The sequence below is a fragment of the Aegilops tauschii genome, chromosome 5 (genome assembly GCF_002575655.3).
Source record: "Aegilops tauschii subsp. strangulata cultivar AL8/78 chromosome 5, Aet v6.0, whole genome shotgun sequence".
Classification (NCBI taxonomy): domain Eukaryota; kingdom Viridiplantae; phylum Streptophyta; class Magnoliopsida; order Poales; family Poaceae; genus Aegilops; species Aegilops tauschii.
In genome coordinates this window covers 312,446,380-312,463,246 of record NC_053039.3, presented here as the reverse complement: position 1 = coordinate 312,463,246, position 16,867 = coordinate 312,446,380, and positions in this window count along the sequence as shown.

Sequence of the window (16,867 nt, the reverse complement as noted above, 5' to 3'; positions counted from 1 at the left end):
GGAGAGTGTTGTCCACGTACCCTCGTAGACCGACAGCGGAAGCGTTATCACAATGCGGTTGATGTAGTCGTACGTCTTCACGATCCGACCGATCAAGTACCAAACGCACGGCACCTCCGAGTTCTACACACGTTCAGCTCGATGACGTCCCTCGAACTCCGATCCAGCCGAGTGTTGAGGGAGAGTTTCGTCAGCACGACGGCGTGGTAACGATGATGATGTTCCACCGACGCAGGGCTTCGCCTAAGCTCCGCAACGGTATTATCGAGGTGTAATATGGTGGAGGGGGGCACCGCACACGGCTAAGAGATCAATAGATCAATTGTTGTGTCTCTGGGGTGCCCCCCTGCCCCGTATATAAAGGAGCAATGGGGAGACAGCCGGCTAAGGGGAGAGGCGCGCCATAGGGGGGAGTCCTACTCCCACCGGGAGTAGGACTCCTCCTTTCCTTGTGGGAGTAGGAGAAGGGAAGGGGGAAGGAGAAAGAAGGAAGGGTGCGCCCCCTTCCCTAGTCCAATTCGGACCAGTCCATGGGGAGGGGTGCGGCCACCTTTTGAGGCCTTTCTCTCCTTTCCCGTATGGCCCATTAAGGCCCAATACGAATTCCCGTAACTCTCCGGTACTCCGAAAAATACCCGAATCACTCGGAACCTTTCCGAAGTCCGAATATAGTCGTCCAATATATCGATCTTTACGTCTCGACCATTTCGAGACTCCTCGTCATCTCCCCGATCTCATCTGGGACTCCAAACTCCTTCGGTACATCAAAACTCAATAAAACTGTCATCGTAACGTTAAGCGTGCGGACCCTACGGGTTCGAGAACTATGTAGACATGACCGAGAGACGTCTCCGGTCAATAACCAATAGAGGGACCTGGATGCCCATATTGGCTCCCACATATTCTACGTAGATCTTTATCGGTCAGACCGCATAACAATATACGTTGTTCCCTTTGTCACCGGTATGTTACTTGCCCGAGATTTGATCGTCGGTATCTCGATACCTAGTTCAATCTCGTTACCGGCAAGTCTCTTTACTCGTTTCGTAACACATCATCCCGCAACTAACTCATTAGTCACAATGCTTGCAAGGCTTATAGTGATGTGCATTACCGAGTGGGCCCAGAGATACCTCTCCGACAATCGGAGTGACAAATCCTAATCTCAAAATACGCCAACCCAACAAGTACCTTTGGAGACACCTGTAGAGCACCTTTATAATCACCCAGTTACGTTGTGACGTTTGGTAGCACACAAAGTGTTCCTCCGGTAAACGGGAGTTGCATAATCTCATAGTCATAGGAACATGTATAAGTCATGAAGAAAGCAATAGCAACATACTAAACGATCGGGTGCTAAGCTAACGGAATGGGTCATGTCAATCACGTCATTTTCCTAATGAGGTGATCCCGTTAATCAAATGACAACTCATGTCTATGGCTAGGAAACATAACCATCTTTGATTAACGAGCTAGTCAAGTAGAGGCATACTAGTGACACTCTGTTTGTCTATGTATTCACACATGTATTATGTTTACAATGCTCTGCACAGACCTACTCTAGCTAATTGCTCCCACTTTCAATATGTATCTAGACCGAGACTTAGAGCCATCTAGATTTAGTGTCAAAACTTGCATCGACGTAACCCTTTACGACGAACCTTTTGTCACTTCCATAATCGAGAAACATATCCTTATTCCACTAAGGATAATTTTGACCGCTGTCCAGTGATCTACTCCTAGATCACTATTGTACTCCCTTGCCAAAATCAGTGTAGGGTATACAATAGATCTAGTACACAGCATGGCATACTTTATAGAACCTATGGCCAAGGCATAGGGAATGACTTTCATTCTCTTTCTATCTTCTGCCGTGGTCGGGCTTTGAGTCTTACTCAATATCACACCTTGTAACACAGGCAAGAACTCTTTCTTTAATTGTTCTATTTTGAACTACTTCAAAATCTTGTTAAGGTATGTACTCATTGAAAAAACTTATCAAGCGTCTTGATCTATCTCTATAGATCTTGATGCTCAATATGTAAGCAGCTTCACCGAGGTCTTTCTTTGAAAAACTCCTTTCAAACACCCCTTTATGCTTTGCAGAATAATTCTACATTATTTCCGATCAACAATATGTCATTCACATATACTTATCAGAAATGCTGTAGTGCTCCCACTCACTTTCTTGTAAATACATGCTTCACCGCAAGTCTGTATAAAACTATATCCTTTGATCAACTTATCAAAGCGTATATTCCAACCCCGAGATGCTTGCACCAGTCCATAGATGGATCGCTGGAGCTTGCATATTTTGTTAGCACCTTTAGGATTGACAAAACCTTCTGGTTGCATCATATACAACTCTTCTTTAATAAATCCATTAAGGAATGCAGTTTTGTTTATCCATTTGTCATATTTCATAAAATGCGGCAATTGCTAACATGATTCAGACAGACTTAAGCATAGATACGAGTGAGAAACTCTCATCGTAGTCAACACCTTGAACTTGTCGAAAAACCTTTTTGCGACAATTCTAGCTTTGTAGATAGTAACACTACTATCAGCGTCCGTCTTCCTCTTGACGATCCATTTATTCTCAATTGCTTGCCGATCATCGGGCAAGTCAACCAAAGTCCACACTTTGTTCTCATACATGGATCTCATCTCAGATTTCATGGCCTCAAGCCATTTTGCGGAATCTGGGCTCACCATCGCTTCTTCATAGTTCGTAGGTTCGTCATGGTCTAGTAACATAACATCCAGAACAGGATTACCGTACCACTCTGGTGCGGATCTTACTCTGGTTTACCCACGAGGTTTGGTAGTAACTTGATCTGAAGTTACATGATCATCATCATTAACTTCCTCACTAATTGGTGTAGGAGTCACAGATTTCTGTGATGAACTACTTTCCAATAAGGGAGCAGGTACAGTTACCTCATCAAGTTCTACTTTCCTCCCACTCACTTCTTTCGAGAGAAACTCCTTCTCTAGAAAGGATCCATACTAAGCAACGAATGTCTTGCCTCCGGATCTGTGATAGAAGGTGTACCCAACTGTCTCCTTTGGGTATCCGATGAAGACACATTTCTCCGATTTGGGTTTGAGCTTATCAGGATGAAACTTTTTCACATAAGCATCGCAACCCCAAACTTTAAGAAACGACAACTTTGGTTTCTTGCCAAACCACAGTTCATAAGGCGTCGTCTCAACGGATTTTGATGGTGCCCTATTTAACGTGAATGTAGCTGTCTCTAATGCATAACCCCAAAACGATAGTGGTAGATCAGTAAGAGACATCATATATTGCACCATATCTAATAAAGTACGGTTACGATGTTCGGACACACCATTACACTGTGGTGTTCCAGGTGGCGTGAGTAGTGAAAACTATTTCACATTGTTTTAACTGAAGGCCAAACTCGTAACTAAAATACTCTTCTCCACGATCAAATCGTAGAAACTTTATTTTCTTGTTACGATGATTTTCGCTTCACTCTGAAATTATATGAACTTTTTCAAATGTTTCAGACTTCTGTTTCATTAAGTAGATATACCCATATCTGCTCAAATCATCTGTGAAGGTCAGAAATTAATGATACCTGCTACGAGCCTCAACACTCATCGGATCGCATACATCAGTATGTATGATTTCCAACAAATCTGTTGCTCTCTCCATAGTTCCGGAGAACGGCGTTTTAGTCATCTTGCCCATGAGGCATGGTTCGCAAGCATCAAGTGATTCATAATCAATTGATTCCAAAATCCCATCAGTATGGAGTTTCTTCACGCGCTTTACACCAATATGACCTAAACGGCAGTGCCACAAATAAGTTGCACTATCATTATTAACTTTGCATCTTTTGGCTTCAATATTATGAATATGTGCATCACTACGATCGAGATCCAACAAACCAATTTCGTTGGTGTGTATGACCATAGAAGGTTTTTTATTCATGTAAACAGAACAACAATTGTTCTCTAACTTAAATGAATAACCGTATTGCAATAAACATGATCAAATCATATTCATGCTGAACGCAAACACCAAATAACACTTATTTAGTTTCAACACTAATCCCGAAAGTACAGGGAGTGTGCGATGATGATCATATCAATCTTGGAACTACTTCCAACACACATCGTCGCCTCGCCTTTTACTAGTCTCTATTTATTCTGCAACTCCCGTTTCGAGTTACTACTCTTAGCAACTGAACTAGTATAAAATACCGAGGGGTTGCTATAAACACTAGTAAAGTACACATCAATAACATGTATATCCAATATACCTTTGTTCACTTTGCCATCCTTCTTATCCACCAAATAGTTGGGGTAGTTCCGCTTCCAGTTGACCAGTCCCTTTGCAGTAGAAGCACTTGGTCTCAGGCTTAGGTACAGACTTGGGCTTCTTCACTTGAGTAGCAACTTGCTTGCCGCTCTTTTTGAAGTTCCCCTTCTTCCCTTTGCCCTTTTCTTGAAACTAGTGGTCTCGTCAACCATCAACACTTGAAGTGGTCTCGTCAACCATCAACACTTGATGTTTTTCTTGATTTCTACCTTCGTCGATTTCAGCATCACGAAGAGCTCAGGAATTACTTTCGTCATCCCTTGCATACTATAGTTCATCACGAAGTTCTACTAACTTGGTGATGGTGACTAGAGAATTCTGTCAATCACTATTTTATCTGGAAGATAAACTCCCACTTGATTCAAGCAATTGTAGTACCCAGACAATCTGAGCACATGCTCACTAGTTGAGCGATTCTCCTCCATCTTTTAGCTATAGAACTTGTTGGAGATTTCATATCTCTCAACTCGGGTATTTGCTTGAAATATTAACTTCAACTCCTGGAACATCTTATATGGTCCATGACGTTCAAAACGTCTTTGAAGTCCCGATTCTAAGCCGTTAAGCATGGTGCACTAAACTATCAAGTAGTCATCATATTGAGCTAGTCAAACGTTCATAACGTATGCATCTGCTCCTGCAATAGGTCTGTCACCTAGCGGTGCATCAAGGACATAATTTTCTGTGCAGCAATGAGGATAATCCTCAGATCACGGATCCAATCCGCATCTTTGCTACTAACATCTTTCAACATAATTTTTCTCTAGGAACATATCAAAAATAAACACAGGGAAGCAACAACGTGAGCTATTGATCTATAACATAATCTGCAAAATACTATCAGGACTAAGTTCATGATAAATTCAAGTTCAATTAATCATATTACTTAAGAACTCCCACTTAGATAGACATCCCTCTAATCCTCTAAGTGATCACGTGATCCATATCAACTAAACCATGTCCAATCATCACGTGAGATGGAGTAGTTTCAATGGTGAACATCACTATGTTGATCATATCTACTATATGATTCACGCTCGACCTTTCGGTCTCCGTGTTCCGAGGCCATATCTGTTATATGCTAGGCTCGTCAAGTTTAACCTGAGTATTCTGCGTGTGCAACTGTTTTGCACCCGTTGTATTTGAACGTAGAGCCTATCACACCCGATCATCACGTGGTGTCTCAGCACGAAGAACTTTCGCAACGGTGCATACTCAGGGAGAACACTTATACTTTGATAATTTAGTGAAGGATCATCTTATAATGCTACCGTCAAACAAAGCAAGATAAGATGCATAAAGGATTAACATCACATGCAATCAATATAAGTGATATGATATGGCCATCATCATCTTGTGCTTGTGATCTCCATCTCTGAAGCACCGTGCTTGTGATCTCCATCTCCGAAGCACCATCATGATCACCATCGTCACCGGCGCGACACCTTGATCTCCATCGTAGCATCGTTGTCGTCTCGCAAACTTATTGATTTTACGACTATCTCTACCGCTTAGTGATAAAGTAAAACTATTACATGGCGATTGCATCTCATACAATAAAGCGACAACCATATGGCTCCTGCCAGTTGCCGATAACTCGGTTACAAAACATGATCATCTCATAGAACACATTATATCACATCATGTCTTGACCATATCACATCACAACATGCCCTGCAAAAACAAGTTAGACGTCCTCTACTTTGTTGTTACATATTTTACGTGGCTGCTACGGGCTTAGCAAGAACCGTACTTACCTACGCATCAAAACCACAACGATAGTTTGTCAAGTTGGTGCTGTTTTAACCTTCGCAAGGACCAGGCGTAGCCACACTCGGTTCAACTAAAGTGAGAGAGACAGACACCCGCCGGTCACCTTTAAGCAATGAGTGCTCGCAACGGTGAAACCAGTCTCGCGTAAGCATACGCGTAATGTCGGTCCGGGCCGCTTCATCTCACAATACCGCTGAACCAAAGTATGACATGCTGGTAAGCAGTATGACTTATATCGCCCACAACTCACTTGTGTTCTATTCGTGCATAGCATCAACGCATAAAACCAGGCTCGGATGCCACTGTTGGGGAACGTAGTAATTTCAAAAAATTTCCTACGCACACGCAAGATCATGGTGATGCATAGCAACGAGAGGGGAGAGTGTTGTCCACGTACCCTCGTAGACCGACAGCGGAAGCGTTATCACAACGCGGTTGATGTAGTCGTACGTCTTCACGATCCGACCGATCAAGTACCGAACACACGGCACCTCCGAGTTCTACACACGTTCAGCTCGATGACGTCCCTCGAACTCCGATCCAGCCGAGTGTTGAGGGAGAGTTTCGTCAGCACGACGGCGTGGTGACAATGATGATGTTCCACCGACGCAGGGCTTCGCCTAAGCTCCGCAACGGTATTATCGAGGTGTAATATGGTGGAGGGGGCACCGCACACGGCTAAGAGATCAATATATCAATTGTTGTGTCTCTGGGGTGCCCCCCTGCCCCCGTATATAAAGGAGCAAGGGGGAGGCAGCCGGCCAAGGGGAGAGGCGCGCCATAGGGGGGAGTCCTACTCCCACCGGGAGTAGGACTCCTCCTTTCCTTGTGGGAGTAGGAGAAGGGAAGGGGGAAGGAGAAAGAAGGAAGGGTGCGCCCCCCTTCCCTAGTCCAATTCGGACCAGACCATGGGGAGGGGTGCGGCCACCTTTTGAGGCCTTTCTCTCCTTTCCCGTATGGCCCATTAAGGCCCAATACGAATTCCCGTAACTCTCCGGTACTCCGAAAAATACCCGAATCACTCGGAACCTTTCCGAAGTCCGAATATAGTCGTCCAATATATCGATCTTTACGTCTCGACCATTTCGAGACTCCTCGTCATGTCCCCGATCTCATCCGGGACTCCGTACTCCTTCGGTACATCAACATACATAAACTCATAATAAAACTGTCATCGTAACTTTAAGCGTGCGGACCTTACGGGTTCGAGAACTATGTAGACATGACCGAGAGACGTCTCCGGTCAATAACCAATAGCGGGACCTGGATGCCCATATTGGCTCCCACATATTCTACGAAGATCTTTATCGGTCAGACCGCACAACAACATACGTTGTTCCCTTTGTCACCGGTATGTTACTTGCCCGAGATTTGATCGTCGGTATCTCGATACCTAGTTCAATCTCGTTACCGGCAAGTCTCTTTACTCGTTCCGTAACACATCATCCCGCAACTAACTCATTAGTCACAATGCTTGCAAGGCTTATAGTGATGTGCATTACCGAGTGGGCCCAGAGATACCTCTCCGACAATCGGAGTGACAAATCCTAATCTCAAAATACGCCAACCCAACAAGTACCTTTGGAGACACCTGTAGAGCACCTTTATAATCACCCAGTTACGTTGTGACGTTTGGTAGCACACAAAGTGTTCCTCCGGTAAACGGGAGTTGCATAATCTCATAGTCATAGGAACATGTATAAGTCATGAAGAAAGCAATAGCAACATACTAAACGATCGGGTGCTAAGCTAACGGAATGGGTCATGTCAATCACGTCATTTTCCTAATGAGGTGATCCCGTTAATCAAATGACAACTCATGTCTATGGCTAGGAAACATAACCATCTTTGATTAACGAGCTAGTCAAGTAGAGGCATACTAGTGACACTCTGTTTGTCTATGTATTCACACATGTATTATGTTTCCGGTTAATACAATTCTAGCATGAATAATAAACATTTATCATGATATAAGGAAATACATAATACTTTATTATTGCCTCTAGGGCATATTTCCTTCAAATTTCCGGCTTAGAAAGTATATGACAGTTACAAAATCCCGGCTCAATGAAGAAGTTCCGGGTCATCAGAAAGGATTCCGGTTTAAAATCCGGCTCAAGGGAAGTCAGTCTCACTAAAGCTCTCAAATATCCGGTTTACAATCCGGTTCAAGGGAAATCTGTTCTCCCACAAAGCTCTGAAGCTCTCAAATCCGGTTTAAAAATGTCCGCTTCAAAAAGGAATTAACTTCTCGCAAGTTCGAGTTTAAAAGCCGTCAGAAAATTTCCGGCTGAAAATGAAGATTCCGGTTCAAAATCCGGTTCAAGAGAAAGATGTCTCCCACAAAGCTTTGAAGCTCTCAATATCCGGTTTAACATCCAGTTCAAGAAGAATTTCTCTTGCAAAAAGTTAAAGGTTGCCAAAGAGGACTTGCTGCCATGATGCGCAGTTCAAACATGGGTATCCTGCCTTATTGGCTTATCATATTATTGATCACGTGGGGGCTTCTATTTATAAAGCGGAGTTCTGCTTACCCGTTGATCCGGCTTATAAAGCCATATATAAAAATCACTTGGGGCTTGGTCGTACTCGAACCATAGCTACACCTCTTGATCGGCGCAAGGCCACCAGAAAAATCACTTGGGGGCTTGGTAGTGTCCAAACCATAGCTACACCAGAAAACTACTTAGGGGTCAAAGAGAGTGTTGTAAAAGAACAACTCAAACATAGGCACCCACTGAGCACAGCTCAAAATGTTACTTGGGGATTCTTTGCTGTTGCAATGAACAAAGAACCTACACTTGTAATAGGCTTTCAAGCCACGGCTTGGAAGCCTGGTGTATACACCTAAAACCCCGGGTTAGCCTGCCTTTTTAAGTAAGTCACTCCGCCCAGGTAAACCTGGTATGACCCGTCGAACTTTGACAAGTTACTCTGGTAAGACCCTGAACTTGTCAAGTTAAAACGACGATTGGTTAAGGATTGAGGACCATCTTAAAAGGCTTTGTAAAATGGTTTAACTCAGTAGCCTGGCAACCCATGAAAAGCCTCGAATTTGGGGCCTTGAAGCCCGTGAAAAGCCTCGACTACAAGTTTTCATCTGCTTTTATTTGCTAAGTTTTTTCCTCCTTTTTATGAGATTTATAAAGTTTTTTGATAAACCGGCGTTCATTAAACCCGGCTTGACTTTCAACTACAAGTTGTCAGTATATGATCAGTTATAATCCGGCGATTATTAACCCGGTCTGGTTTCGACTACAAGTCGCCAGTGTTATATATGGATAATCCGGTGTTTATTACAACCTGGTACGGTTTTATCATAAACCGGAAAAACATGGAAGGAGTTATTGGTAATCAAAATTTGGGTTATCACCCTTACTACAAAAAGTTGGTAAACCAACGATGTGATTCAATGTCATAGGTATGATATATTTCATATTTGATTATTCTTAAGTGCAGCCTTGGTTATAAACCCGGGTTATATGTTGGGCATTATGACCCGTCCGGCGGTAAACCGCCAGGACACTTTAAACTCGTTGTATGCAGAAACAGGTTGAGTAAAGCATGATTATAAATCACCGGTGTTTATTAACCCGGCCTGGTTTTCGACTATAAGTCGCCAGTATGATGATAAATTATCCAGTGTTTATTAACTCGGACTGGCTTGGGATTATAAGTCGCCAGTATATATTTGGATTGCGCCATTGGAATCATGCGCTCATAAATCATTGGATTATATTATTTAAATTTTCAAATAGCCAACATGGCTGGATTTTTATTATGGTTATCAATAACCAGTATTATGATTAAGGTTTTCAAAGTCGCTTTAGTGCAATGGCTATTATATTATCAATTGATATGATTTATTAGACAATGGAAGGAATAGTTCCGAGTCGCTGCAGGCTTACGACCCGGCACTTGGGGGCTACATTATTCAAGTTGAGATTACATCAAATATGCAAGTCCCATGTCATTGCCAACATGCACCATGGCACTTGGGGGCTAATGCAAAGTCATTTTTACTAGCCTTATTGAAGACCCGACTCATCACATCATAATGAGCCGGCCCTTGGGGGCTACCAATTGCTCCTGTCAAAAAAATTAAGGTATACAAGTCTTAATCCATTATATTGAAGGATCCACTACTCAGTTGGTAAAGCACAAAGCTCTTAACCTTGTGGACGTGGATTCAAGCACCATGATGGGGGTTACATCATATGATGTTATTTCCAATGAAGTATATATAAATTCCCAGCTCAATATTATCTTACTGAGCCAGCCCTTGGGGGCTACACATCACTGCTCAAATCTACATGATTATATTTACAAAGTCCCTGCTCATTATTGCATAATGACCCGGCCCTTGGGGGCTACACTGGTTGAAGTTTTTATGAGCATAAGGCAATTTCAAGTCCCAGGTTGCTGCAAGCAAGACAACCCGGTACTTGGGGGCTACATATATGGAGTATTCAGTTTTTACTAGTGACTGAGATGAACATGGATTTCTTCAAAGTGGCAGTAATTATATGGAAACAAGTCTCAAATCATCACTTTGTTCTGTTCAAGACTTGGGGGCTACAGGTAATATGGATATAAGGGAGAAATATCTTCCAATTTTCAATTTTGAGCAAACCAGATTGACCCGGCATCACCAATCATTATGACCCGGTGTCTACAACAATCATAACCCAACGTCATCAATAATTATGAACCGGCATTGGCAACAATCATGAACCGGCGTTGGAAACAATCATGACCGGGAATTATCAGTTTTTATAACCCGGTGATTTTGGAAATCATAGACCGGCAAGTTATACATTTTCAAACCGACGGATATCAGTTGAATATTTGAAGACCAATATTTTGGTCAAATCAGAGCATTGAAGGCCGATTCAAATGGATTCTTTATTTACAAAATATCTTCTACAAGCAAATTGATTATGAAGCTGATCTAATGACCCGGATTTTCTAGAAGAAGGAAATAACAAGGACTTAAGGATGATCAGATGCCGGCTTACAATAATATTTAACCCGGAGCGCAACCTGTCAAATTCGTTCTTGTGTTTATGTTGCAGGATCAGTTTAACATGGATAAATTCAAATTAAACTGGGGGCTAATGTCGGGGATATACCCCGCGGCGTAACCCGACCAGAAGTATAACCCGGCCGGACTTGGAGATTCACGGGCGACCCGCACCGACCAGACGGTTTACAAGCAACCTGACTGAACATTATGACTCACTGGTAACCCGGCAGGCGGGACACACGGATGGCAAGGCCCAAGGCCCAGAAGGCCGGCTCATGTTATGGTGGGCCGGTTTAAGAGGAAAGGCGTGAGGAACATTTATCTTACAAGGAGTTAAGACCTGGACTTGTATCCGGTTTGTATTAGAAGGTAGACTAGTCCTAATCTTAATAGGACTCCACATGTAACCCGCCCCTCTAACTTATATAAGGAGGGGCAGGGCTCCCCAAAGAGGAACAAGAAACAAGCAAGAAGAAACAATCTCTAGGGCAAGACGCAAAGAGCCGGCTTATGCGGCGACTGAGGGAGTCCTGGATTAGGGGGTCCTCGGACAGCCGCACTATATTCTTTGGCCGGGCTATTGGACTATGAAGATACAAGATTGAAGACTTCGTCCCGTGTCCGGATGGGACTCTCCTTGGCATGGAAGGCAAGCTTGGCAATACGGATATGTAGATCTCCTCCCTTGTAACCGACTCTGTGTAACCCTAGCCCCCTCCGGTGTCTATATAAACCGGAGGGTTTAGTCCGTAGGACAACAAGAATCATACCATAGGCTAGCTTCTAGGGTTTAGCCTCTACGATCTCGTGGTAGATCAACTCTTGTAATACTCATATCATCAAGATCAATCAAGCAGGAAGTAGGGTATTACCTCCATCGAGAGGGCCCGAACCTGGGTAAACATTGTGTCCCTCGCCTCCTGTTACCATCCGCCTTAGACGCACAGTTCGGGACCCCCTACCCGAGATCCGCCGGTTTTGACACCGACATTGGTGCTTTCATTGAGAGTTCCACTATGCCGTCACCGTAAGGCTTGATGGCTCCTTCGATCATCGGCAACGATGCGATCCAGGGTGAGGTTTTCCTCCCCGGACAGATATTCATGTTCGGCGGCTTCGTACTGCGGGCTAACTCGCTTGGCCATCTGGAGCAGATCGATAGCTACGCCCCTGGCCATCAGGTCAGGTTTGGAAACTTGAACTATACTACCGACATCCGCGGAGACTTGATCTTCGACGGATTCGAGCCCATGTCAGGTGCGCCGCACAATCACGACGAGCATGATTTAGCTCTGCCATCAGACTGTGTTCGGGAGATCACACCTGCAACTACTCCGGCCCTCAATCCGGAACAAATTGCGCCATCTGTGGACGGGTGGATGGACCCCGCCACGGAGGCCGCACACTCAGTGGCGATAGCGCCGAATGCTGACTTCACCTCCTACGAGACCCGTGTTGCCGAACCGTTGGATTCGTCCCCGGCCACGGACTCCGAGCCGCTTGTGTCCGTGCCCATCGAATCTGATTGGGCGCTGATCATGGAGTTTACCTTCGCGGATATCTTTCAGCACTCGCCTTTTGGCGATGTGCTAAATTCATTAAGGTCTCTCTCCCTGTCAGGAGACCCTTGGCCGAATTATGTCCGGCTAGAATGGGATGCAGACGACGAAGAAATTCGCGACCCACCTACCACCCACTTAGTAGCCACTGTCGACGATTTAACCGACATGCTCGATTTTGACTCCAAAGACATCGACGGCATGGACGACGATGCAGGAGAGGAACAGGAACCATCGCCCACAGGGCGCTGGACAGCCACTTCATCACATGACATATACATGGTGGATACACCCAAAGAAAACAATGACGAGGAACGGAAGGATGCAGCGAAGGATAGCTCCCTCGAGAAGCAACCAAAGCGTCGGCGTAGGCGCCGCTCCAAATCCGGCCTCGGCAAAAACAACGATAACAGCGCAAGAGAAAATAACACCCCAGTCGACTCCAAAGGAAACGACGACCACATTGACCCAGCTGTAGAGCAGGATGAACCAGCAAATGGCGAACATAGTACGGATCCGCTGTCCGAACACGGCGACGCCGAGGATAAAACTCATCAACCTCCCTCCGGAGAGGAAAACAGTCCGGACGAGGATGCACACATCATCCCGGAAAGGCACTTGGAACAAGAGAACCTCCGCAGAAGGCTTATTGCCACCGCGATGAGTCTGAAGAAGCAGAAGCAAAGGCTTAAGGCCGCGCAGAATACGCTCAACAGTAGATGGAACAAAGTGCTCGACAATGAAGAAAAGTATGATGGTAGTTACCACACAAAGGGCTATCCAAAGCGCAAGCTGTTGCCTGAATTTGATGATGAGGCCTTAGAGCCCACACAGCCGAAAAATAAAACGACCGACCGGTCGGATCAACCACCTTGTGGCCGCGATAGAGCGGCTAACAAGGCCGCACATTAGTCAGCACACGATTCACGTGAGGACTTGCATCAGAAGACCGCGCGACCAGATCCATCTACGGATCAAGGAAACGTGCTCCAGCGCACAACCAAAACCGAACACTACAACCGTCAGAACGCCACGACACATCCAAATACAGGGGTGCCGCACACCCCCTATGTTTCACCGATGAGGTGCTGGACCACGAATTTCCAGAAGGATTCAAACCAGTGAACATAGAGGCGTACGACGGAACCACAGACCCTGGGGGTCTGGATTGAGACTTTATCCTCCATATCCATATGGCTCGCGGAGACGATCTCCACGCCATCAAGTACTTGCCCCTCAAGCTGAAAGGACCAGCTCGGCACTGGCTGAAGAGCCTCCCCGAAGACTCAATTGGAAGTTGGGAGGAGCTTGAGGATGCTTTTCGGGCTAATTTTCAAGGGACCTATGTCCGACCTCCGGATGCAGACGATTTAAGTCATATAATTCAACAGCCCGGAGAGTCAGCCCGAAAGCTTTGGAACAGATTTCTCACTAAGAAGAACCAAATCGTCGACTGCCCGGACGTCGAAGCCTTAGCAGCTTTCAAACACAGCGTCCGAGACGAATGGCTCACCAGACACCTCGGCCAAGAAAAACCGAGAACAATGGCAGCCCTGACAAGCCTCATGACCCGCTTTTGCGTGGGCAAAGATAGCTGGCTAGCCCGTAGTAGCACCAGCGACCCAGGCACATCCGAAGTCAGGGATGTCAATGGAAAACCACGACGCAGTAAAAGCAAGCGTCGAAATAAAGAAGACATCCCAGATAACACGGCGGTAAACACCGGATTCAGGGGCTCTCGACCGGGTCAGCGGAAAAAGCCTTTCAAAGGCAGCAGAGATGGACCGTCCAGCCTAAACAAGATTCTAGACAAACTATGTCAGATTCATGGCACTCCCGATAAACCTGCAAATCACACCCACAGAGAATGCTGGGTCTTCAAGCAGGCCGGTAAGCTAAACGCCGAACACAAGGGGAGGGAGACACCAAGTGAAGACGAGGACGAGCCTCGCCAGCAAAGCACTGGGGGACAAAAAAAATTCCCACCAGAGGTCAAAACAGTGAACATGATCCACGTGACGAAGAGGAGAAGCAAACATGCACTCTGAGACACACGCGCCGTAGAGCCCGTCACCCCTAAGTTCAACCCCTGGTTGGCCTGCCCGATCACTTTTGATCGCAGGGATCACCTGACAAGCATCCGACACGAAGGATTGGTTGCCTTGATGTTAAACCCAATAATAAATGGATACCATCTCACACGAGTCCTTATGGACGGCGGCAGTAGTCTTAATCTGATATATCAGGACACAGTCCGCAAAATGGGGATAGACCCGACAAAAATCAGCCACAGTAATACTACCTTCAAGGGAGTAATACCAGGCCCAGAGGCCCGCTGCACGGGCTCTCTAATACTAGAGGTTGTATTCGGTTCTCCCGACAACTTCCGAAGCAAAAAGTTAACCTTCGACATCGCTCCATTCCGAAGTGGCTATCAAGCACTACTCGGAAGAGCAGCTTTTGCTCGTTTTAATGCAGTACCGCATTACGCTTCTCTCAAGCTCAAGATGCCCGGTCCACATGGCATCATCACAATTAGCAGAAATATTGAACGTTCCTTACGTGCGGAAGAATGTGCGACGGCTTTAACAGCCGAACACTAAACGGCCCCTCCAACCAGAATACATGATCGGTCGTCAAGACCGCGGACACGCCTAGACGAGTCCGGTGCATTACTAGCTATAACAGCTTAGATAAACCCGAGATTGGTTTGATGGTTATACCCCCATAGGCGGTACCAGGGGCTTCCCGCGTGTAAACAGGGCTAGTTCGGCTCAACTTTACTTATCTTGAATTTTCATGGTTTATCGAGAATAATCAATTTTTCGCACGACAACTTTCACCTAAGTTCTTCTCTTTTATAGACGACAATCGTGCTACACCCTTCCAGGATACGGCACAATGGAGACACAGGCGCAGACGTGCAGCAGGGACCTGCTCAAAGGTTTCTTTTCAGATTAAGACCCTGTGTAAACCTTTTTTACTGTCTCTTGTTGTTCACATCCTCCGGATACTCAGTGTAACCGAGAGCGATGCTGACGTTATTGGCATTTCGCCACGTCAGAATGATGCACATACCTAGACACTCAGGGATCATTATCAAGGGCGTTATTCAGCCCGGCATATGTTGTAAAGAACGAATACCTTAGTGCGTGTTCGGCGTCGTGAGTTTGGCCTTATATGCATCAGCTCCGAATCATGTCTTTGGTCAAATGTTGGGTTTGCCTAGCTCCCGTGTTTTGCTACCTTACGTTCCGCTCTATCGGCTAAGGTGGCACCGGGAGAACTACTGCGATTGTGCCCTGGTTCATCCGGATGAGCACCTCAGTAGAGAAAGCCGAAAACTGACTGTCATGATAAAGCGCGAGACTGGTCAACCACTCGATGACTTAGCGGAATCTTCGGGATTCCTCCGCATTAACGAAGGGCCGTTTCCCGGTCATGTATGTACGCGCCTCGTATTCGGGTGAGCGCGGAGGTACCAGGGGCTATATAGTAGTCCCACCGTCAAACTCCTATGGCTAAGTGAAAGTGTTAAAGCAATATAGTCCGATTGCCTCGTTCGCTGCGCTATCACCTCCTTAATGGACCAAGACGTTGGATCAAGTGTGAATACGCGTTTTTTGCGAACACCCCCGCATTATATGCGTGGGGGCTGAAGCCGACGACTGCAAACTTTCAGGTTATATACATATATACATAAACGGCCGCACAGGAGGCATCATAATACTTTTAGGCAAAAGTATAAACACAGCCTTTATAATTTAATAAACATTGTTCGTACAATGGGAATACATGTCACTAGAACATAATATTCTTCGAGCACTGAGCCTCTATTAAACGAGCGCCTTCAAGGACTTCTTCAAAGTAGTGCTCGGCAGATACTCTGTCCAGGGCCGAACTCTGGGTTGCAATAGCGGTGGCCTCCATCTCTGCCCAGTATGTCTTGACACGGGCAAGAGCCATCCGCGCACCCTCTATGCACGCCGACCTCTTCATAGCGTCGATGCGCGACACAACACCAAGGAACTGTTGCACTAAACTAAAATAACTATTCGGCCTTGGCCCTTCCGGCCAAAGATGATCCACAACAGACCTCATGGCAAGACCGGACAACCTATGGAGCTCAGCCCACTCGGCCATTCGCTCATTCAACAA